We start from the raw sequence: 18191 nt of genomic DNA, 5'->3' as shown, positions 1-18191 counted from the left end.
GGCAGGGGTTGAAGTAAGACAAGATCGCGACACTGCACTCCAGCCTGGCGCCTGGCGACAGAACAAGACTGCCTCAAAAAAAAAAAAAAAAAAATATATATATATATATATATAGTATACATGAGTTTTCCTACCATTTACCAAGAAAAGCCTTATATTTCCACAGTATCTACTTGTAAATGGCTTAAGGCCCTCACACAGATGACAGTTAACTTTAATATAAAGAAATGAATAGTAGATTACAGAGGGTCCTAATCAAGCCTCTCTGGGAGCCCTATAAATTTAGATTTCTTTATTTGATCTATGCTGAGATTAAACTTAAGAGAATGCAGAATTAACTCAATTTCCGTGTATCTAAATAATGTTTTCTCCAATTATGCTGGGTTATTTTTAAGAGTTTCTCATTCATTCGATAATATGCTTAATGCTATGATCAAACATCACAATGGTTAACAAGTGCTGACTTTTTTTTGAGACGAGGTCCTGATCTATTGCCCAGGCTGGAGTGCAGTGGCATGATCACACTCGCTGCAGCCTCCAACTCCCTGACCCAAGCAATCCTCTCACCTCTGATTCCTGAGTATCTGGGACTACAGGCACACACCTCCATGCCCAGCTAATTTAAATTTTTTTTTTTTTTAAGATGGGAGTCCATGGCCACGTGCAGTGGCTAACACCTGTAATCCCAGCACTTTGGGAGGCCGAGGTGGGCAGGCCACAAGTTCAAGAGATCGAGACCATCCTGGCCAACATGGTCAAATCCCATCTTTACTAAAAATATAAAAATAAGCTGGGCATGGTGATGCATGCCTGTAGTCCCAGCTACTCAGGAGGCTGAGGCAGGAGAATTGCTTGAACCTGGAAGGCAGAGGTTGCAGTTAGCCGACATAGTGCCACTGCACTCCAGCCTGGCGGCAGAACAAGACTGTCTCAAAAAAAAAAAAAAAGATGGGGTCTTGCTTTGTTGCCAAGGCTGGTCTCTTAAACTTATGGCTTCATGTGTCCTCCTGCCTCAGTCTCCCAAGCTGCTGGGATCACATACATAAGCCATGGCACCTGGCACAGTTGCTAGGTACTATTCCACTTTACTTAGAACCCCACCATCACCACAAGCCACACCTGAGGAAACAGAGGCACAAAGAGATGAAGTCACAAAGCCAGAATCTGCACCCTGTGTTCTAACCCCACAACTCATTTGTATCAACTCTGGATGGCAAACCTATCTAGCACCTGACACCATGCTGGGTGATCAAAGACGATTATGACAAGCACTTGATTTATAGGCACCAAACACATAAAAAATAATTACAACATGATAATGTATGCTGTAACAGAGACCTTTAAAAATTACCATGGAAACAGGAAGAGCAAGAGTTTGCCAGGGGAGTTCAGCGAGGCTTCCACTGGATCTGGGTGCTGAAAGACTAGCAGGCATTCCTGGGGTGGGGGAAGAATGGATGGGCATTCCACGTAAAGAACAAGATGTGCTGAGGTGCATAAAAGTAACTCGGGGAATTCAGCGTGGCAGTAGGAGAGATGGGGAAGAGACAGCACTGCGAAGATGTGACAGGCTAGCTACCTGAACTCCTTTCTACATCAATGCCCATTAGCTGAGAGTGGCCAGGAAAGCAGGCCTTTACACTTAGCTCCAGAGTGATCATCTGATGGAGCCGCAGTGGGTACTGAGTTCTTAAGTCTTTCAAATGCAAATGATGCTGGGGTACAAACAAGACTGTAAGAACAGTAGCTGAATTCACCTATTTGCTGAATTTTCAAGCCAGGACCCCATGCTGAAGAGGGCACACAGAAGGAGAGGTCAACCAGGCATGGTGGCTCATGCCTATAATCCCAGCACTTTGGGAAGTCAAAGCAGGAGGATCGCATGAGCCCTAGGAGTTTGAGACCAGCCTGGGCAACAAAGGGAGACACCTTCTCAAGAAATAAAAAAAGAAGGGGAGGAGCAGTAAACAAGTTCTGATGTTGAATTGCCATACACTCTCAAGCCTAGGTAAGTGGCCCTTAAAAAACCATTAAGAAAACATTGTGCAGTGGCTCACACCTCTAATCCCAGCACTTTGGGAGGCCGAGGTGGGCAGATCACGAGGTCAGGCGTTCAAGACCAGCCTGGCTAACATGGTGAAACCCCATTTCTACTAATTACAAAAATTAGCTGGGCATGGTGGTATGTGCCTGTAATCCCAGCTACTTGGGAGGCTGAGGCAGGAGAATTGCTTGAACTGGGTCCTGGGAGGCAGAGGTTGCAGTGAGCTGAGATCGAGACATAGCACTCCAGCCTGGGCTACAGAGCCATCTCAAAAACAAAACTGTGTGTGTGTGTGTGTGTGTTCTAGGAAGGGTACCCATAAAGGCTTTACCAGACTCTCAAAGCGATCAACAATCTCCCAAAACATTAACAAACACTGCTTTCAAGCAAGCTGGGAACCAGACCTCCAGGCAACCTCAACCACCTGGAGAAACCCTATCACACACTAAGCAAAAAAAAAAAAAAAATCACTGCAAGAAAAGAAAACTGAGAAAGTAAATGCCTCCCTCGCTCGCTCCCTTGACTTTTAGAAACTATGACAAACACTTTAACCTCAGACTGTTCAAAGCCTTTAAGATCAGAGATAATCATGTTTGCCTAACTTTATTCAGGTGCTATTACGCAAGCCTACTACCTATTCAGGACCCCAAATGTTTATGATCTGCCGATAAGGTATTCATTCACCCTTCAATTTGTAATCTAATTCTCCTAAGAAAAGCCCCCCCCCCGCCCCCGTCTAAATAGTGAAAACAGTAGGAAAATGCAGGAAGCTGGATCCACGAGCCAGTACTTAATTAACTTCTCTAAACTAATATTTAAAAGAAACCTTAAAAATGCAAGCACACTTCAGTGAAACTCACTTTAATTTTCTACCACAAGATTAAAAGGGTGATTGGCCCCTGAGGAGGAAAATAATCACGATGGAGTCTAAAGACAAGAAACCTTATTTACAGATGGGCAATTTGGCCCCCTGGTGGGACATGAACATTGGACCAGCATCTGTCAACATCCTCACATCTTTCAGCACCAGCACTGAACTCCACACTGCGTCTTTAAAGCAGAGAACAAGTCAAGGGGCTGTAAGTAACTTTTCAGGAAATAGAGAAGCCTTCAGGCCCTCTCTGGGCACAATGGGAAGCAACAGAGTGGTGGTTAAGAACACCACCATTGGCCAGGCACGGTGGCTCACGCCTGTAATCCAAGGCGAGTAGATCACCTGATTGGGAGTTTGAGACCAGCCTGACCAATATGGAGAAATCCCATCTCTACTAAAAATACAAAAATTAGCCAGACGTGGTAGCACATGCCTGTAATCCCAGTTATTTGGGAGGCTGAGGCAGGAGAATCACTTGAACCCAGGAGGTGGAGGTTGCGGTGAGCCAAGATCATGCCTCTGCACTCCAGCCTGGGCAACAAAAGAAAAACTTCATCTCAAAAAAAAAAAAAAAGAAAAGAAATCAAAATTATTCTACATTTCAAATACACACATATAAAATACATACTTAAATCATAGATACAGAGAATAGGCAGAGAGTACTCATGCTGTATACATTTCAATATATTAAGGAACATAGCCTTAGCTTTCTGTAAAAATAGTAATAATAGAATAAATGACTATAATCTCAGCACTTTCAGAGGCCAAGGCAGGAGGATCACTTTAGTCTAGGAGTTTGAGGCCAGCCTGGGCAACATAGTGAGACTTTGTCTCTACAAAAAATATCGAAAATTAGCCAGGTGTGGTAGTGCACCCCTGTAGACCCAGCTACTTGAGAGGCTGAGGTGAGAAGACTGCTTGAGTCTGGGAGGCTGAGGCTGCGGTGAGCTGAAATAGTGCCATTGCACTCCAGCCTGGGTGGATGGCAGAGTGAAACCCTGTCTCTAAATAAATAAATGGAATAAAAAGTTATTATTTAATAATGGGCTAATGCTAAATGTGTGTGTGTGTACCCAAGAAAATAAAATACAGGGGTGTCAAAAACCTTGGAAATACAACAGCCATGTTTCAAAGGACTGGAGCACAAAAATGTAATTGTCACAGAGCACTGCTTTTACCATGCTCTAAAGGTTACTATGTGTAATAGTAAGAACCTTCTTTCTAGATCAAATTCTGTACCAGACACCGTGTCACATTTTACACATCATACCTCCTTTAATCCTCACAACTCCATGAAGCAGGCATTATTCTCCTCATTCTCTTCTTACAACAGATGAAAAAACTAAGGTCTAGAGAGGTTAAAGGTCACCCAGACAGACAAATGGAGCAGAGTACAAACCTAGTTTTGAATCCAATATAACCATGCACCCTTAGTAACTGATTTATAATTAAGTCTCCAATGTCACAGAAGCTGGGCCTATTGACCAATTGCTCCATAACCTGTCCTCATTTCATGTCTCAATGATACCCCTTTTCAAATACTAATAATACTGATAGCAACTTTCTAATTGTTGAGCACCTATTTACATTCTTTTGAGGCATGCTCTCTAATTATCACTACCAGCCATATGCAACTCTATGCTGTGGATTTTGTTATTCCCAATTTACTCAAGAAGAACTGGCTTCAAAGAAAGTAAATAACTTGCCCAAGACAGCACAGCTAGTAAGAACCAGGTTAGGAGACCAGGATGTCAAACTTAACCCTGGCTGACCTAAAGCTCATGCACTACAAGACATAAAAGCCCATCCAAGGCTCAGCGCAGTGGCTCACACCTGTTCCCAGCACTTTGGAAGACCAAGGAGGGCGGATTGCTTGAGGTCAGGAGTTAGAGACCAGCTTGGCCAATATGGTGAAACCCCATCTCTACAAAAAATTAGCCAGGTGTGGTGGCATGCATCAGTAGTCCCAGCTACTTAGGAGGTTGAGGCACGAGAATCCCTTGAACCCAGGAGGTGGAGGTTGCAGTGAGCCGAGATCACACCACTGCATTCCAGCTTGGGCGGCAGAGCGAGACTCTGTCTCAAAACGAAAAAGAAAGAAAAAAGACCATCAAAAATTTTGGAAAAGAAAGCCAGTTTAAACCTCTGCACCACCCTTCCTTTCTTCCTCAGAGTCCTTCTCTCTTCACAAGGGACCCATGGAACTACCTGTCTCTGAAAAACTAAACTAAGATTTCCTATTTCCATGAGATCTTCCCCTTTCCACCCCCAGCCCTCAACTTCCTCCCCATCATCCTGCAGATTGTTTGGTCCTGAGACACAAGCAAGAATAAAGAACTAAAAGAGAGGAAAGAAGATATGGATGGGAAGTGGCTGTTAACAGATTGCCCCTGAAGCCCCTGGTAGTCCCCCCCCACCCCGCCCCACTAGAGTGCAAGTGCAGGCCTAACTCAGGCTTTGCCAGGCCTTCCCCTTCCCAGCCCAGCCCTCACTGTACCCTCAGAGGTAGCTAGGCAACCAGGCCCTGCATACACAAAGAGGAAAGAGGTGCCAAGCCCTGCCAGACAGGTCTTCAAACGAAAGCAGAGCTGGTGACCTATAAATATCCACAAGGTGCCGGAACACATGAACAAAGAGATAAGGGACAGATATACAGATGTTTGAGAGTCTGCATCTCCAGTCGGAGTAAGAATAAAAAGAGCCCTGGTGAGGCACTGGTAGACAGAGAACTGGGAGGCGAAGCTGGGAAACCAGATAACAAAACCCATGGCGATTCAGAACCCAGAGTAAACAGGCTGGAAGCGAGGCTGAGCAGCTCTCCTACATAAGGCATGGACTTTGCAGCGTACATTTCAATTGCTTTTGGAGACCTGGAGCCAGGTCCTGGGTCTCAACTCTACTTGGGATAGCTGCAATGAACATGAATGATGGCTACAAAATGAACCTACATCAGAAAGGGACTTACTGCAATCATAGAATTCCTTGCTTCACCGATTTGCCCAGCACATGTAGGAGATAGAGAGAAATATTGGTCAGGTGGATCACAAGGTCAAGAGTTCGAGACCAGCCTGGCCAACATAATGAAGCCCCATCTCTGCTACAAATACAAACATTAACAGGGCGTAGTGGTAGGGGGCACCTGTACTTTCAGCAACTTAGGAGGTTGAGGCAGGAGAATCACTTGAACCTGGGAGGTAGAGGTTGCAGTAGACCAAGACAGTGCCACTGCACTCCAGCCTTGGTGACCAAGTGAGACTGTCTCAAAAAACAAACAAACAAAAAACTATTTATTGCACTTTGGGAGGCTGAGGCAGGAGGATCACCCAAGGAGTTCGAGACCAGCCTGACCAACATGGAGAAACTCTGTCTCTACTAAAAATACAAAATTAGCCAGGCGTGGTAGCGAGTGCCTATAATCTCAGCTACTCAAGAGGCCAAGGCAGAAGAATCACTTGAACCCGGGAGGCGGAGGTTGTGGTGAGCCAAGATCATGCCATTGAATTCCAGCCTGAGCAACAAAAGCGAAACTCGGGGAGGGGAGGGGAGGGGAGGGGAGGGGAGGAAGGGAGGGAAGGAGGGAGGGAGGGAGGGAGGGAGGGAGGGAGGGAGGGAGGGAGGAAGGAAGGAAGGAAGGAAGGAAGGAAGGAAGGAAGGAAGGAAGGAAAAGAAATGTTTATTGAAAAGTCAACTATGTCTCAGTAAAACACATCAATTCAACACCATAAATTATAAACTTGGGGTATTTTCTTTTTTAAAAAAAAACGTGCATTTGTTATGTATTTTTCCTATGACTTTTCTTGAGTGTGTTACCTGCATTTGGGTTTCAGAAGTACATTAGGTTCCTACAAAGGAGGTCCTACGGAACATTCTCATGCCTAAATGAAGCACAGATTTCTATGTAAAATAACAGTAGGCCAGGTGAGGTGGTTCACACCTGTAATCTCGGCACATTGGGAGGCTGAGGCGGGAGGACCGCTTAAGCCCAAGAGTTCAAGACAAGCCTGGGTAACAGCAAGACCTCCTCTCTATTATTAGGAAAATGTTGACGGCCGTGGTGGCTCAGGCCTGTAATCCCCACACTTTGAGAGGCTGAGGCAGGCAGACCACCTGAGGTCAAGAGTTCAAGACTAGCCTAGCCAACATGGCAAAACGCCGTCTCTACTAAAAATACTAAAATTAGCCAGGTGTGGTGGAGGGTGCCTGTCATTTCAGTTACTCAGGAAGCTGAGACAGGAGAATCACTTGAACCCAGGAGGCAGAGGTTGCAGTGAGCCATGATCGGGCCACGGCACTCCAGCCTGGGTGATAGAACAAGACTCTGTCTTTAAAAAAAAAAAAGAAAGAAAGAAAGAAAGAAAATTTAAAAAGGCAAGAGAAAGAAAAACAATGGTAGATAATCCTACCCATCCCAATCCCCTGCTGCTTTTAAGAACTTTTCCTCAATCTCCTACCTGGTCATTATCTTATCTCCATCGTGGCCATCAATGAGCCTTTTAAACCTTGTCTGTAATACTTCCCACCTAACCCATAAAGCATGTGAGGATATGACATTAAACTCGACACATAGTAGGTACCTAGAAAATTTGTAAAAAGTAATTGATGTGATACTTACTTTCAAATGTAGGAATACTAAATATGACATTTGAAAATGATGTCTGTACTTTAAGAAATTTTTAATAAGAAACACAAACACAACAGAAACACTACAGAGGATTTGTGGAAACATCACTAGAAAGAAATCAAGTCATTCCTGCATGTTCTCTAAGAAATTTACTTTAAAATGACTGTTGTACATTTGCCTGTCCAAAACTAAAGTTAAATTAGCCTGGTGGCTGCTGTCTGGTGATAATTTTCTTAGTGCCAGGAAGCTGGTGAGTAAGTGATTAAACATGTTTCCCCCCCACTTAGCTACACCCTAGATGCTATCAGGTTTGCTAACCAGAAGATTCTCCAGCTGACCAGCGCTCAGGCACTCACACATATTTTTTTTTTCTCTCTCTCTCTCCTCCCTAAGAAAACAAAATTTCCCAAGAGTAATTACATACAAATTCTAAATCTCCAATCCCTGTTCCTTTAAACTCATCATCACAATTCAGCACAAATAAATTTAAAGCATGGGAGGAAAATAAATCAAAATTAGCTATTTTCAGGACTTCAACGATAAGTATTTTAAAATTTTAGCAGATAATGTCACTAAAATACTAATTAACCTGTCCATTGATTCCAAGTTTCTAAACAATTCCTAACTACTGTTCCTAGATAGAGCCGGACTGTCTTCATCTTCCGCCCCGACTGACCCTTCACCTCTGAACTACTCTGCTGTAACAGCAAGTATTTACAGGAAAACACTACAACATGAAACACAAGGCTTGTCAGATTTGCATTCACATTTTCCTTTTCTCACTCTATTCAAGCTCTGCAAATGTCCAATAGGTTGATTCCTTCCATAAGTGATTTTCCCAAAAGATATTATCTTTCTAATTGGGAAATCAAGAAGCCTGTAGAAATCTACAACATGGCTAAAAGTTAGAATCACATGCACTCAATCCAGACACTGAGAAACACTTCCACTGACCTGCATGAAAAATGCCCACTCTAGCTCTGTGACCTTAAACCAGTAACTTCACCTCTCTGGACTTCAGTTTCATTGGTGATTTGTCTCTTTTAACTACAACATTTCAAAATGGGTTTTGATAACCACTGTGGAAAGTCCCCCCCAGAGTTCTTTTCTAATTTTTATTGGCTTTATGTATAAGTCCAGCTGAATTATAACTTAGAGAATAACTTGCCAAATTCTGTTTAAAGTATTCGGGAGTTTTTATCAGAAGTTCATTTAATGTTTAAATAAATCTGAAGAAAAGAGACAACTTTACAATATCCATCCACAGGAATACAGTCGGTATTTCCATTTACTCAGGTCTTTTCTTTCTTTCTTTTTTTTTTTTTTGAAACAGGTTCTTGCTCTTAACGTCCAGACTGAAGTATAGTGGTGTGATCACAGCCCACTGCAGCCTCGACCTCCCAGGCTCAAGTGATCCTCCCACCTCAGCCTCCAGAAAAACTGGAACTTCAGCCGCACGTCACCATGCCCAGTTAATTCTCTGGGTATTTTTTGTTGAGCCAGGGTCTCATCATGTTGCCCAGGCTGGTCTCGAACTCCTGGCCTCGAGCAATCCACAGATGTTGGCCTCCAAAAGTGCTGGGATCACAGTCGTCAGCCACTGCGCCAGGTCTATTCAGGTCTTTTCTATCCTTCAGAATGCAGTATTCTTCAAGTTGTTCTTGCAAATGTATTGTTTTTCATTGCTGTCAAGAACGGTATCTTTTAAAATTTGTTTTCTAATTGATTAGTATGGGTTAAGAATTCCTTATTTGAAATGATTGGGACCCGAAGTGTTTCAGACTTTGGAATATTTGCATATTTTATAAATAACAAGATATGTTGGGGATGGGACCTAAGTCTAAACACAAAATCCATTTGTTTCATATACATATAGCCTGAAGGTAGTTTTATAAAATGTTTTTAATAATTGTGTGCATGAAAACCAAGTTTTGACTGCAACCTGTCACATGAAGTCAGGTGTGGAATTTTCTACTGATGGTACAGCAGTGCTCAAAAAGCTTCAGACCGTGGGGCATTTTGGGTTTTGAATTTAGAGATTAGAAATGCACTCAATCTGTACTATTTTCCTATGCTGATATAGGTATATTTATTGTTTTGTTTTTTTCAGATGGAGTCTCACTCTGTTGCCCAGACTGGAGTGCAGGGCACAATCTTGGCTCACTGCTACCTCCACCTCCCAGTTTCAAGCGATTCTCCTGCCTCAGCCTCCTGAGCAGCTGGAACTGCAGGCACACGCCACCATACCTGGCTAATTTTTGTATTTTTAGTAGAGATGGGGTTTCACCATGTTGACCTGCCTGGTCTCAAACTCCTGACCTCAGATGATCCACGTGCCACAGTCTCCCAAAGTGCTGGGATTACAAGCATGAGCCACCGCACCCAGCCATATTTTTTTCAATAAAATTAAAACCCTGTGATTTTTCTGTTTATCTTGTCTGGCTGTCTTACTGAAGTTTATTAGTTGTGTTCTTCTTCTTTTTCAACTGATAATCTTGGATTTTCTAAGGAGATGATGACATTCGCAGCAAATGATGACAGGGGTCCATCTTTTAAAGGACAAGCAAAAAGACTAGGGAAAATATTTCTAAACTATATTAAAGACAAAATAAAATCAAGGTTTACAACATATAAAGAGTGCCAAGCCCCAGGGAGGTGGCTCACGCCTGTAATCCCAGCACTTGGGAGCCTGAAGTGGGTGAATCACTTGAGGTCAGGAGTTTGAGACTAGCCTAGCCAACATGGTGAAACCCTGTCTCAACTAAAAATAAAAAACTAGCCAGGTGTGGTGGCACACAACTGTAGCCCCAGCTACTCAGGAGGCTGAGGCAAAAGAATCGCTTGAACCCAGGAGATGAAGGTTGCACTGAGCTAAGATCACACCACTGCATTCCAGCCTGGGCGACAGAGCGAGACTTGGTCTCGGAAAAAAATAATAATAATAATAGTAATAAAGAGTGCCTACAAAATCAAAAAGGCAATCTAACAGAAAAATAGACAAAAGATAAATAACCAAGTTGTGGAAAAACTAAACCAGTGAACACTTGAAAATGATACACTTCATTAATAATAAAAATACAAAATAAAACAATGAAATGCCTTCTTCTAGCCAATGATTACAAGTAAGAAAGAACCTCTAAGCCAGGCAAGGCAGTGTGTACCTGAGTCGCAGCTACTGGAGAGGCTGAGGCAGGAGAACCCCTTGAGCCCAGAAGTTTGAAGCTAGCCTGAGCAACATAGCAAGAGCCCATCTCTTAAAAAAAGAAAGAGAAAGATAATCTCAAATGTTAGAAGAGGTATTGAGAAATGGACACGCTAGATGGGACAACAAATTGTTGTCATTGTAGAGGGCAATTCAGCATTATCTACTTAAAAATTAAATGCACATCACTTTCATCCAGAAATTCCATTTCTAGGAATCTCAATATTAGACAAGTTCTGGAATTAGACAGTAAGTTGTATTATAAAATGGCGTATGGTTAAAAAACATCTTTAAGGCTGGGTGCAGTGGCTCACGTCTGTAACCCAGCACTTTGGGAGGCTGAGGCGGGTGGATCTCAAGGTCAGGAATTCAAGACCAGCCTGGCCAACATGAAGAAACCCTGTGTCTACTAAAAATACAAAAATTAGCCAGGTGTGGTGGCGCATGCCTGTAATCCCAGCTACTCAGGAGGCTGAGGCAGGAGAATCACTTGAACCCGTGAGGCAGTGTTGTGGTAAGCTGAGATTGGGCCATTGCACTCCAGCCTTGGCAACAAGAGCAAAACTCAGTCTCAAAAAAAAAAAATCTTTAAATAGCACATAAGTTGTTCAAACGTGTATGTAGTTTATTCAAATACATGTGGTGACACATATCAATATAAACCATAATTTACTAGCCTACATATATCATGAAGAACACACAGGCAAAATAATCTTTACATTTTTAATTACGCAAGTACACTTAGTTGAATTCTAAAAAGTTAAAATGTTGCAGCAGGAAATGGTTACTGTATTTTGGAACATCCATACCTTGAAACACTGTATGTGGCTACTAAAAAAAGAATGTGTTACAGCTATACAAACTAAGATGGAAGATCTAAACTTTATTGTCAAGTTAAAACTTTAAAAGGGAGCAAAAAAGAGCAAAAAGACATTTTTACAGACACGTTAAGTACATAAAAAGATGCACATTAAAGTGTTAACTGTAGTCACACTTCTTCGACAGCAAGGTAAGGATGGCGTTAGGAAACTGACAGGGAATTTACACTGTTTACTGGATGTACTATGCTTTTACATGTTTTTAAGTCACAATTACTTAAAACTTTATAATTTTTCAAACACAAAAAAATGAGGTGACATGACATCCATTTTTTTTTTTTGCAGCTTTCTAGAAGTTTCTGAAAAACATGTTTTCTGAAATATCTCTATGTTGATTTCAGCCACTGATAATCAGTTATCTGGGACTAAGTAGTGAAGGTTCACTGTGAATCAGTACCGTGAAGGCAATAAGAGAAACCAGAGGATATCTGACAATTCCAAACATTCTGGCAGAAGTATAAATACCCAGTCATTGTGACATATTTGGTTTTGTTTCGACATAAGTAAAATAGTTGAACATTGTAACAAACTTTCCACTGTTCATAAACACAATCAAAAGATTTTACTGTATTGTTAAACTAGCTTAAAAAAAAACAACCAAAAAAAGAAAAAGAAAGGTCTGCCTCTTAGAAGAACCAACTCCCTCAACTAAAAAACAAAACAAGGCCAGGATCGGTGATTCACATCTACAATCCCAACACTTTGGGGAGCCAAGGTGGGCGAATCGCTTGAGATCAGGAGTTACGGAGTTCGAGACCAGCCTGGCCGATAAGGCAAAACCCCGTCTTTCCTAAAAATACAAAAATTAACTAGGCGTAGTGGCACATGCCTATAAACCCAGCTACTTGGAAGCCTGAGGCAGGAGACTTGCTTGAAACCAAGAGGCGGAAGTTGCAGTGAGTTGAGATTGTGCCAGTATACTCCAGCCTGGGTGACTCAGGGATACGTGGTCTCAAAAAAAGAAAAAAGAAAAATTAGCCATGCGTGGTGGTGGGCGCCTGTAATCCCAACTATTAGGGAGGCTGAGGCACAATAATCACTTGAACCTGGCAGGCAGAGGTTGCAGTGGGCAGAGATACCACTGCACTCTAGCCTAGGCAACAGAGGGAAACTCTGTCTCAAGCAAAACAAAACAAAACAGCAACAAAACCATGAAAATTACCAAGAGGGTAGGATAAGGGGCCAAAGATTCTGTTAGACTGGAAAGCAACACTGTATTTCCTATGGATTAACATCTACATAAACATTAACTCCACTAATGGACAGCCTTTTCTACTCTTTATCATTTTGTTTAGTTTATCTGGCAAGGGGGATGCAAAACGAACCCAAGAAGAAATAGGGGACATGGCTAGGATATACACAATTCTCCCAACTCATAAACCACTACTGTATCGGGAAACAACGCTCTACATCCTGGCTCTCAGGGATTTCCCAATTCTGAAAATCCCACATTGCAATGGGACATATCACTTGGAATGTTACAAAAGGGATTCATTGTGTTACGTTAAAATGTAGCCCCATACATAGTAATTTTAAGTACCAGGTTAACATGAAAACAAATCCACCAACTTCAGAAGCACTTCTCTTAGACGAAGACATCAGGATGTCTTTCCTTCTATGCAACATGGTCCTGGAATAATCCTCCCAAGCAGTCATCCTTTTCAAAGACCAGAGGAAAAGCTGCCAAACATTGCACAAGGCAGAATGTGTCTGCACACTGCCTTCTAGTACACCAAGCAGTCTTATTCTAGGTTTTCCCAAAGCCAAAGTCAAGACAGCCTTCCCAGGTCTGTCTGGGCGTCTCCCCATCCAAGACTCTGAGTTTCCTGAAGCACCCTCCCAGAACCTGGTGTCCATAAAAATGCTAACAGGAGAGATGAAAGAGAGGAGACATTATCAAAAATAAATGAATCTCAGTATGACTAAAGCACAGGGTCTGCAGGAGAAAGTTGCAGATGAGACCATCTGGGCAAGGTGACACACTTAAAGGTTTTAAGCAGAATGGCAGAGTTTACGGTCCGTTCTGTGAAAGGTTACTTACTAGGCTCTCCAGAAGAGAGCAAGGACTGAAAGGCAGGCAAGGCTGGAGACGGGAAAGTGGCTTAAGGCTGAAATGGCTGCGCGGAAGCTTTGCTGGTGGCCTGAATTAGGACAGCAGCAGGGTAGAGGTAAGTCAACAGATATGAGAGATATTTGGAAGGTAGAATTGTTGAATTTGGTGACAGATTAGTTACGGAAAGGAGAGCAAGGGTTGGGAGCCTAGGTGAAGGCTGTGACTCCTAGAGAGGGGGAACACAGGGGTGTAGGTTAGATGGGGGGGATAATGGAATCATTTACCGGACACATTAACAACCAACTCGAGGTGGTGTAGACACTTGAATATCTGAATCTGGGCTTCAAGACAGAAAGTCTGGGACAAAGGACACTATCCATGGAAATGCAAGACAATGAGAAATGAAGAGGCAGGACACAGTGACAACACTATCATTTACAAACCAAATCCAGGGGGAAAGGGGAAGAGGAGAATGTAAGGGTGGGGTCGGGAGGAAGAGGAAAGTCAACCAAGTGTGGTGTCATGGAAGCCAAGGGAAGGGGACATCAAGGACGGAAAAATCCAGAATGTAACCTCCGTCAGTCCTTGGATAGTGAATTTTGTTTCTTTCCTCATACTTTATTTTCCCAGTATCCTCAGTAACATGTATTTATTATCAATCTGTTTAAGAAAATTACAAAAATCTGTTATGATAACCCTCATAAATTAAAGAGCCACAGATAATGTACTAGCCACAGGGCATGTGTTTTGAGTTTGTTTTCTGGGTCTGGTGATGGATTAGTGCTGATCTTTCTATCTGCTCCAGCCTCATGACCAATGATACACATTGCCCAGCCTCCTAGCCAAGGTCTGGGATCCCAGGAGAGCAGAGCTGGCTGACCCATACACAGATGGCCCAGTGACCTTGGGTTCATTAGCATACTGTTCTCATGAAGTGAGCTAACCAGCAACAGACCCAGCCTACTTTGTCCCACTTCCCACCACTACTGAGGCCAAAGTTCCTCAGCTCTGCACCATTTCCTATAAACAAGAGATTGCCTATAAACATTCACAGATACAGGAGGTCCAAGGCTCACCAAAAATATTTGTTCGTTGTTTCTAAATAAGATTTATGTTTACTTACAAGCTATCTGCCCTGGCGAACAGAAGTGTATCATTAATAAAAACGACAGTAGCCACTGAGCCAGCAGAGATAGCAATCAATGACCCAATGCCTGTTGTTCTGATGACATGAAAAAGGGGAGAGGGGGTGGGGAGGGGGCACAACCAAAATAAATACTTCTAAGGTCAACAAGAATTTAAGAAAAAACACTCTGGGCCGGGCACAATGGCTCACGCCTGTGCCTTGGCCTTCAAGGCCAAGGCAGGCAGATCACAAGGTCAGGAGATAGAAACCAACATGGTGAAACCTCATCTCTACTAAAAAAAAAAAAAAAAAATTAGCCAGGTGTGGTAGTATGCACCCATAGTCCCAGCTACTCAGGAGGCTGAGGCGGAAGAATCACTTGAACCTGGGAGGCAGAGGTTGCAGTGAGCCAAGATAGCGCCACTGTACTCCAGCCTGGGAGAACAGAGCGAAACCCTGTCTCAAAAAAAGAAAAGAAGTAACATTCTGGCCGGGCTCAGTGGCTCACGCCTATAATCCTAGCACTTTGGGAGGCTGAGGTGGGCAGATCACCTGAGGCAAGGAGTTCGAAACCAGTCTGGCCAATGTGGCAAACGCCCATCTCCACTAAAAATACAAAATTAGCTGGGTGTGGCGGAGCATGCCTGTAGTCTCAGCTACTCAGGAGGCTGAGGCAGGAGAATTACTTGAATCTGGGAGGCGGAGGTTGCAGTGAGCCAAGATCACCCCACTGTACTCCAGCCTGGGCGACAGAGTGAGACTCTGTCTCAAAAAAAGAAACAGCATTCTGACATTCTAACTTTGTGCCACTTTCCTGATGCTCCCAACACCAAATTTTGCTATTTATCTCACAGCATTCACCTGTAACAGCACTCTTCTTGGAGTAGGCTGAGCACAGCTATCATTCTCTCTACTCCAAAATTTAAAAAGCACAGGAGTTATTTTACTTGACATCAAGGAATCCAGAAAGACATATCAACTCTCCTTCCAGAGAGAGAAACAGGGATCAATTAGAACAATGCCAGCCAGGCACGGTGGCTCATCCATATAATCCCAGCACTTTGGGAGGCCGAGGTGGGAGGATCACATGAGGCCAGGAGTTTGAAAGCAGCCTGGGCACCATGTTGAAAACCCATTTCTACTAAAAAATACAAAAATAAGCTGGGCATAGTGGTGCACGCCTGTAGTCTCAGTTATTTGGGAGGCTGAGGCAGGAGAATAGCCTGAACCTGAGAGGCAGAGGCTGCAGTGAGCTGAGATAGGACCACTGCACTCCAGTCTGGGTGACAGAGCAAGGCTCTGTCAAAAAAAACAATGGCTATTAGAACAGCCCAGCCTGCTTTAAATTGAAAAACTGGAATATGTTCTTTACATGAGGGTGTTGGACAAGCACAATTCTTATTCTTAGGTGACCTTCTAGCTCAAAAAGGCTATCATAGCCTACATTGATGTCATTATACTGACAACCAGGGTAGGAGGAAAAAATCTTTGAAAGTGACTTTTTAATATATAAATGTCCATGTTTACATACCATTGTTGGAAAAGAAATGCCTGTTTCATGAGAAGTTAAACTTTTATAGACCTCTCTATTGATTATTTGTGCATTTTAATTCATTGGTTTAAAGAAATGAAGTACTATTGGAATGTTATATCTATCATTTGTTTTCTCCTCCTCAATATAGCACTTAAGAATGAATGAATTAGGCCGGGCACGGTGGCTCACACCTGTAATCCCAGCACTTTGGGAGGCCGAGGCGGGTGGATCACAAGGTCAAGAGATGGAGACCATCCTGGTCAACATGGTGAAACCCCATCTCTACTAAAAATACAAAAAATTAGCTGGGCATGGTGGCACGTGCCTGTACTCCCAGCTACTCAGGAGGCTGAGGCAGGAGAATTGCCTGAATCCAGGAGGCGGAGGTTGCGGTGAGCCGAGATCGCACCACTGCACTCCAGCCTGGGTAACAGGAGTGAAATTCGGTCTCAAAAAAAAAAGAATGAATGAATTAACTTCAAATAATTCTTGGTATAAGTAGCTATCTTTTCAGGAAAAAATGGTTAAGAACTTAACTTGGACTGGAGTATCTCTGTTCAAATGGATTTTACTAGAATTGGTTTTGAGAGGGCAAGAACCATGGAAATGGAGTACTAAATATAGATGTAGTCAAGCTGGGGGGCATGTATGTGCGAGACCGACACTAATAATTACCAAAAAAAAAAAAAAAAAGGTAGTGTCATTCCTATTAAAATAAGAAATCTGAACCCATTCTGGGAACACCGTCATGGACTGCCAGTCATCTGGGCTCAGGGCTGGCCCCATTCCCCACAGAGGTCCCGCAGCCTCGGTGGACAGCCTTATAAGGCAACCGAGCTCAGAAAGACGATAAGAACACCAAGCACTTAACATTTCTAGAGGCCTCTGCAAACGTTAACTCATTAATTCTCAGTGTTCTGCGAAAGCCATGCTACTATCACTTCCAAAAGACCCTGGGGAAGAAAGATGCCTGACTAATTACAACTAATTATAGCAGGGTGTGTAAGGAGCTGGCAACCCTTCCTGGTAGGCACCAGGTTCACCACCAGATTAGCCTTGATTTTGTCAGTAACTGAATAAACACTTGCCTACTATAGGACAGGAAAGAGAAACATTTCTTTTCTCTTTTTTTCTCCCTGCCTTCCTTCCTCCCTCCCCTCCCTCCCTTCCTCCAGAGAAACATTTTTTTCTTTTCTCTCTCTCTCCCTCTCCCTTCCTTCCTTCCTCCCTCCCTCTCCCTCTCTCTTTTTATTTTAAGACAGGGTCTTGCTCTGTCACCCAGCCTGGAATGCAATGACACAATCATGTCTCACTGCATCCTCCGCCTCCCAGGCTCAATCCTCTCACCTCAGCCTCCCAAGTAGCTGAGATTACAGGCTCGCCACCACTCCCAGCTAATTTTTAAATTTTTTGTAGAGATGGATTTTCAAGATGGTTGCCCAGGCTGGTCTCGAACTCCTGAGCTCAAGTGATCTGCCCACTTCCACCTCCCAATGTGCTGGGATTACAGGCATGAGCCACCACTCCCAGTCAGGAGGAAAATTTCTCAATTTTGAAGATTCCAATCCTCAGAGTAGTTAAGACTAAAGACCGTGGCCTTTAATCCGAGCACTTTGGAAGGCCAAGGTTGGGGGGCGGGAACAGAGTCAAGAGATCAAGACCATCCTGGCCAACACGGTGAAAGCCCATCTTTACTAAAAATACAAAAAATTAGCTGGGCATGTGCCAGCTACTAGGGAGGCTGATGCAGGAGAATCGCTTTAACCTGGGAGACAGAGGTTGCAGTGAGATGAAATGGTGCCACTGCACTCCAGCCTGGTGACAGAGCGAGACTCTTTATCAAAAAAAAAAAAAAAAAG

The 18191-nt window shown here is 43.3% G+C and overlaps 1 protein-coding gene and 1 long non-coding RNA gene across 16 annotated transcripts in view; one reads left to right on the top strand and one right to left on the bottom strand.

Annotated features, from left to right (window-relative positions):
- RBPMS (RNA binding protein, mRNA processing factor) overlaps positions 1 to 18191 on the bottom strand; it is a 190834-nt gene that overhangs the window by 147091 nt on the left and 25552 nt on the right. The window lies entirely within an intron of this gene.
- LOC118146781 (uncharacterized) lies at positions 1198 to 9952 on the top strand. Of its 8 annotated transcripts, XR_004732755.3 has the most exons (5): positions 1198 to 2008; positions 2998 to 3123; positions 8178 to 8249; positions 8873 to 9148; positions 9650 to 9952. It is a non-coding gene; the product is annotated as an uncharacterized LOC118146781 (long non-coding RNA). The 8 variants fall into 8 exon arrangements; XR_004732756.3 differs by lacking the exon at positions 2998 to 3123; XR_004732753.3 differs by lacking the exon at positions 8178 to 8249.

The sequence above is a fragment of the Callithrix jacchus genome, chromosome 13 (genome assembly GCF_049354715.1).
Source record: "Callithrix jacchus isolate 240 chromosome 13, calJac240_pri, whole genome shotgun sequence".
Classification (NCBI taxonomy): Eukaryota; Metazoa; Chordata; class Mammalia; order Primates; family Cebidae; genus Callithrix; species Callithrix jacchus.
Note: the sequence above shows the minus strand (reverse complement) of the source record. Positions and strands in the feature narration are given on the sequence as shown.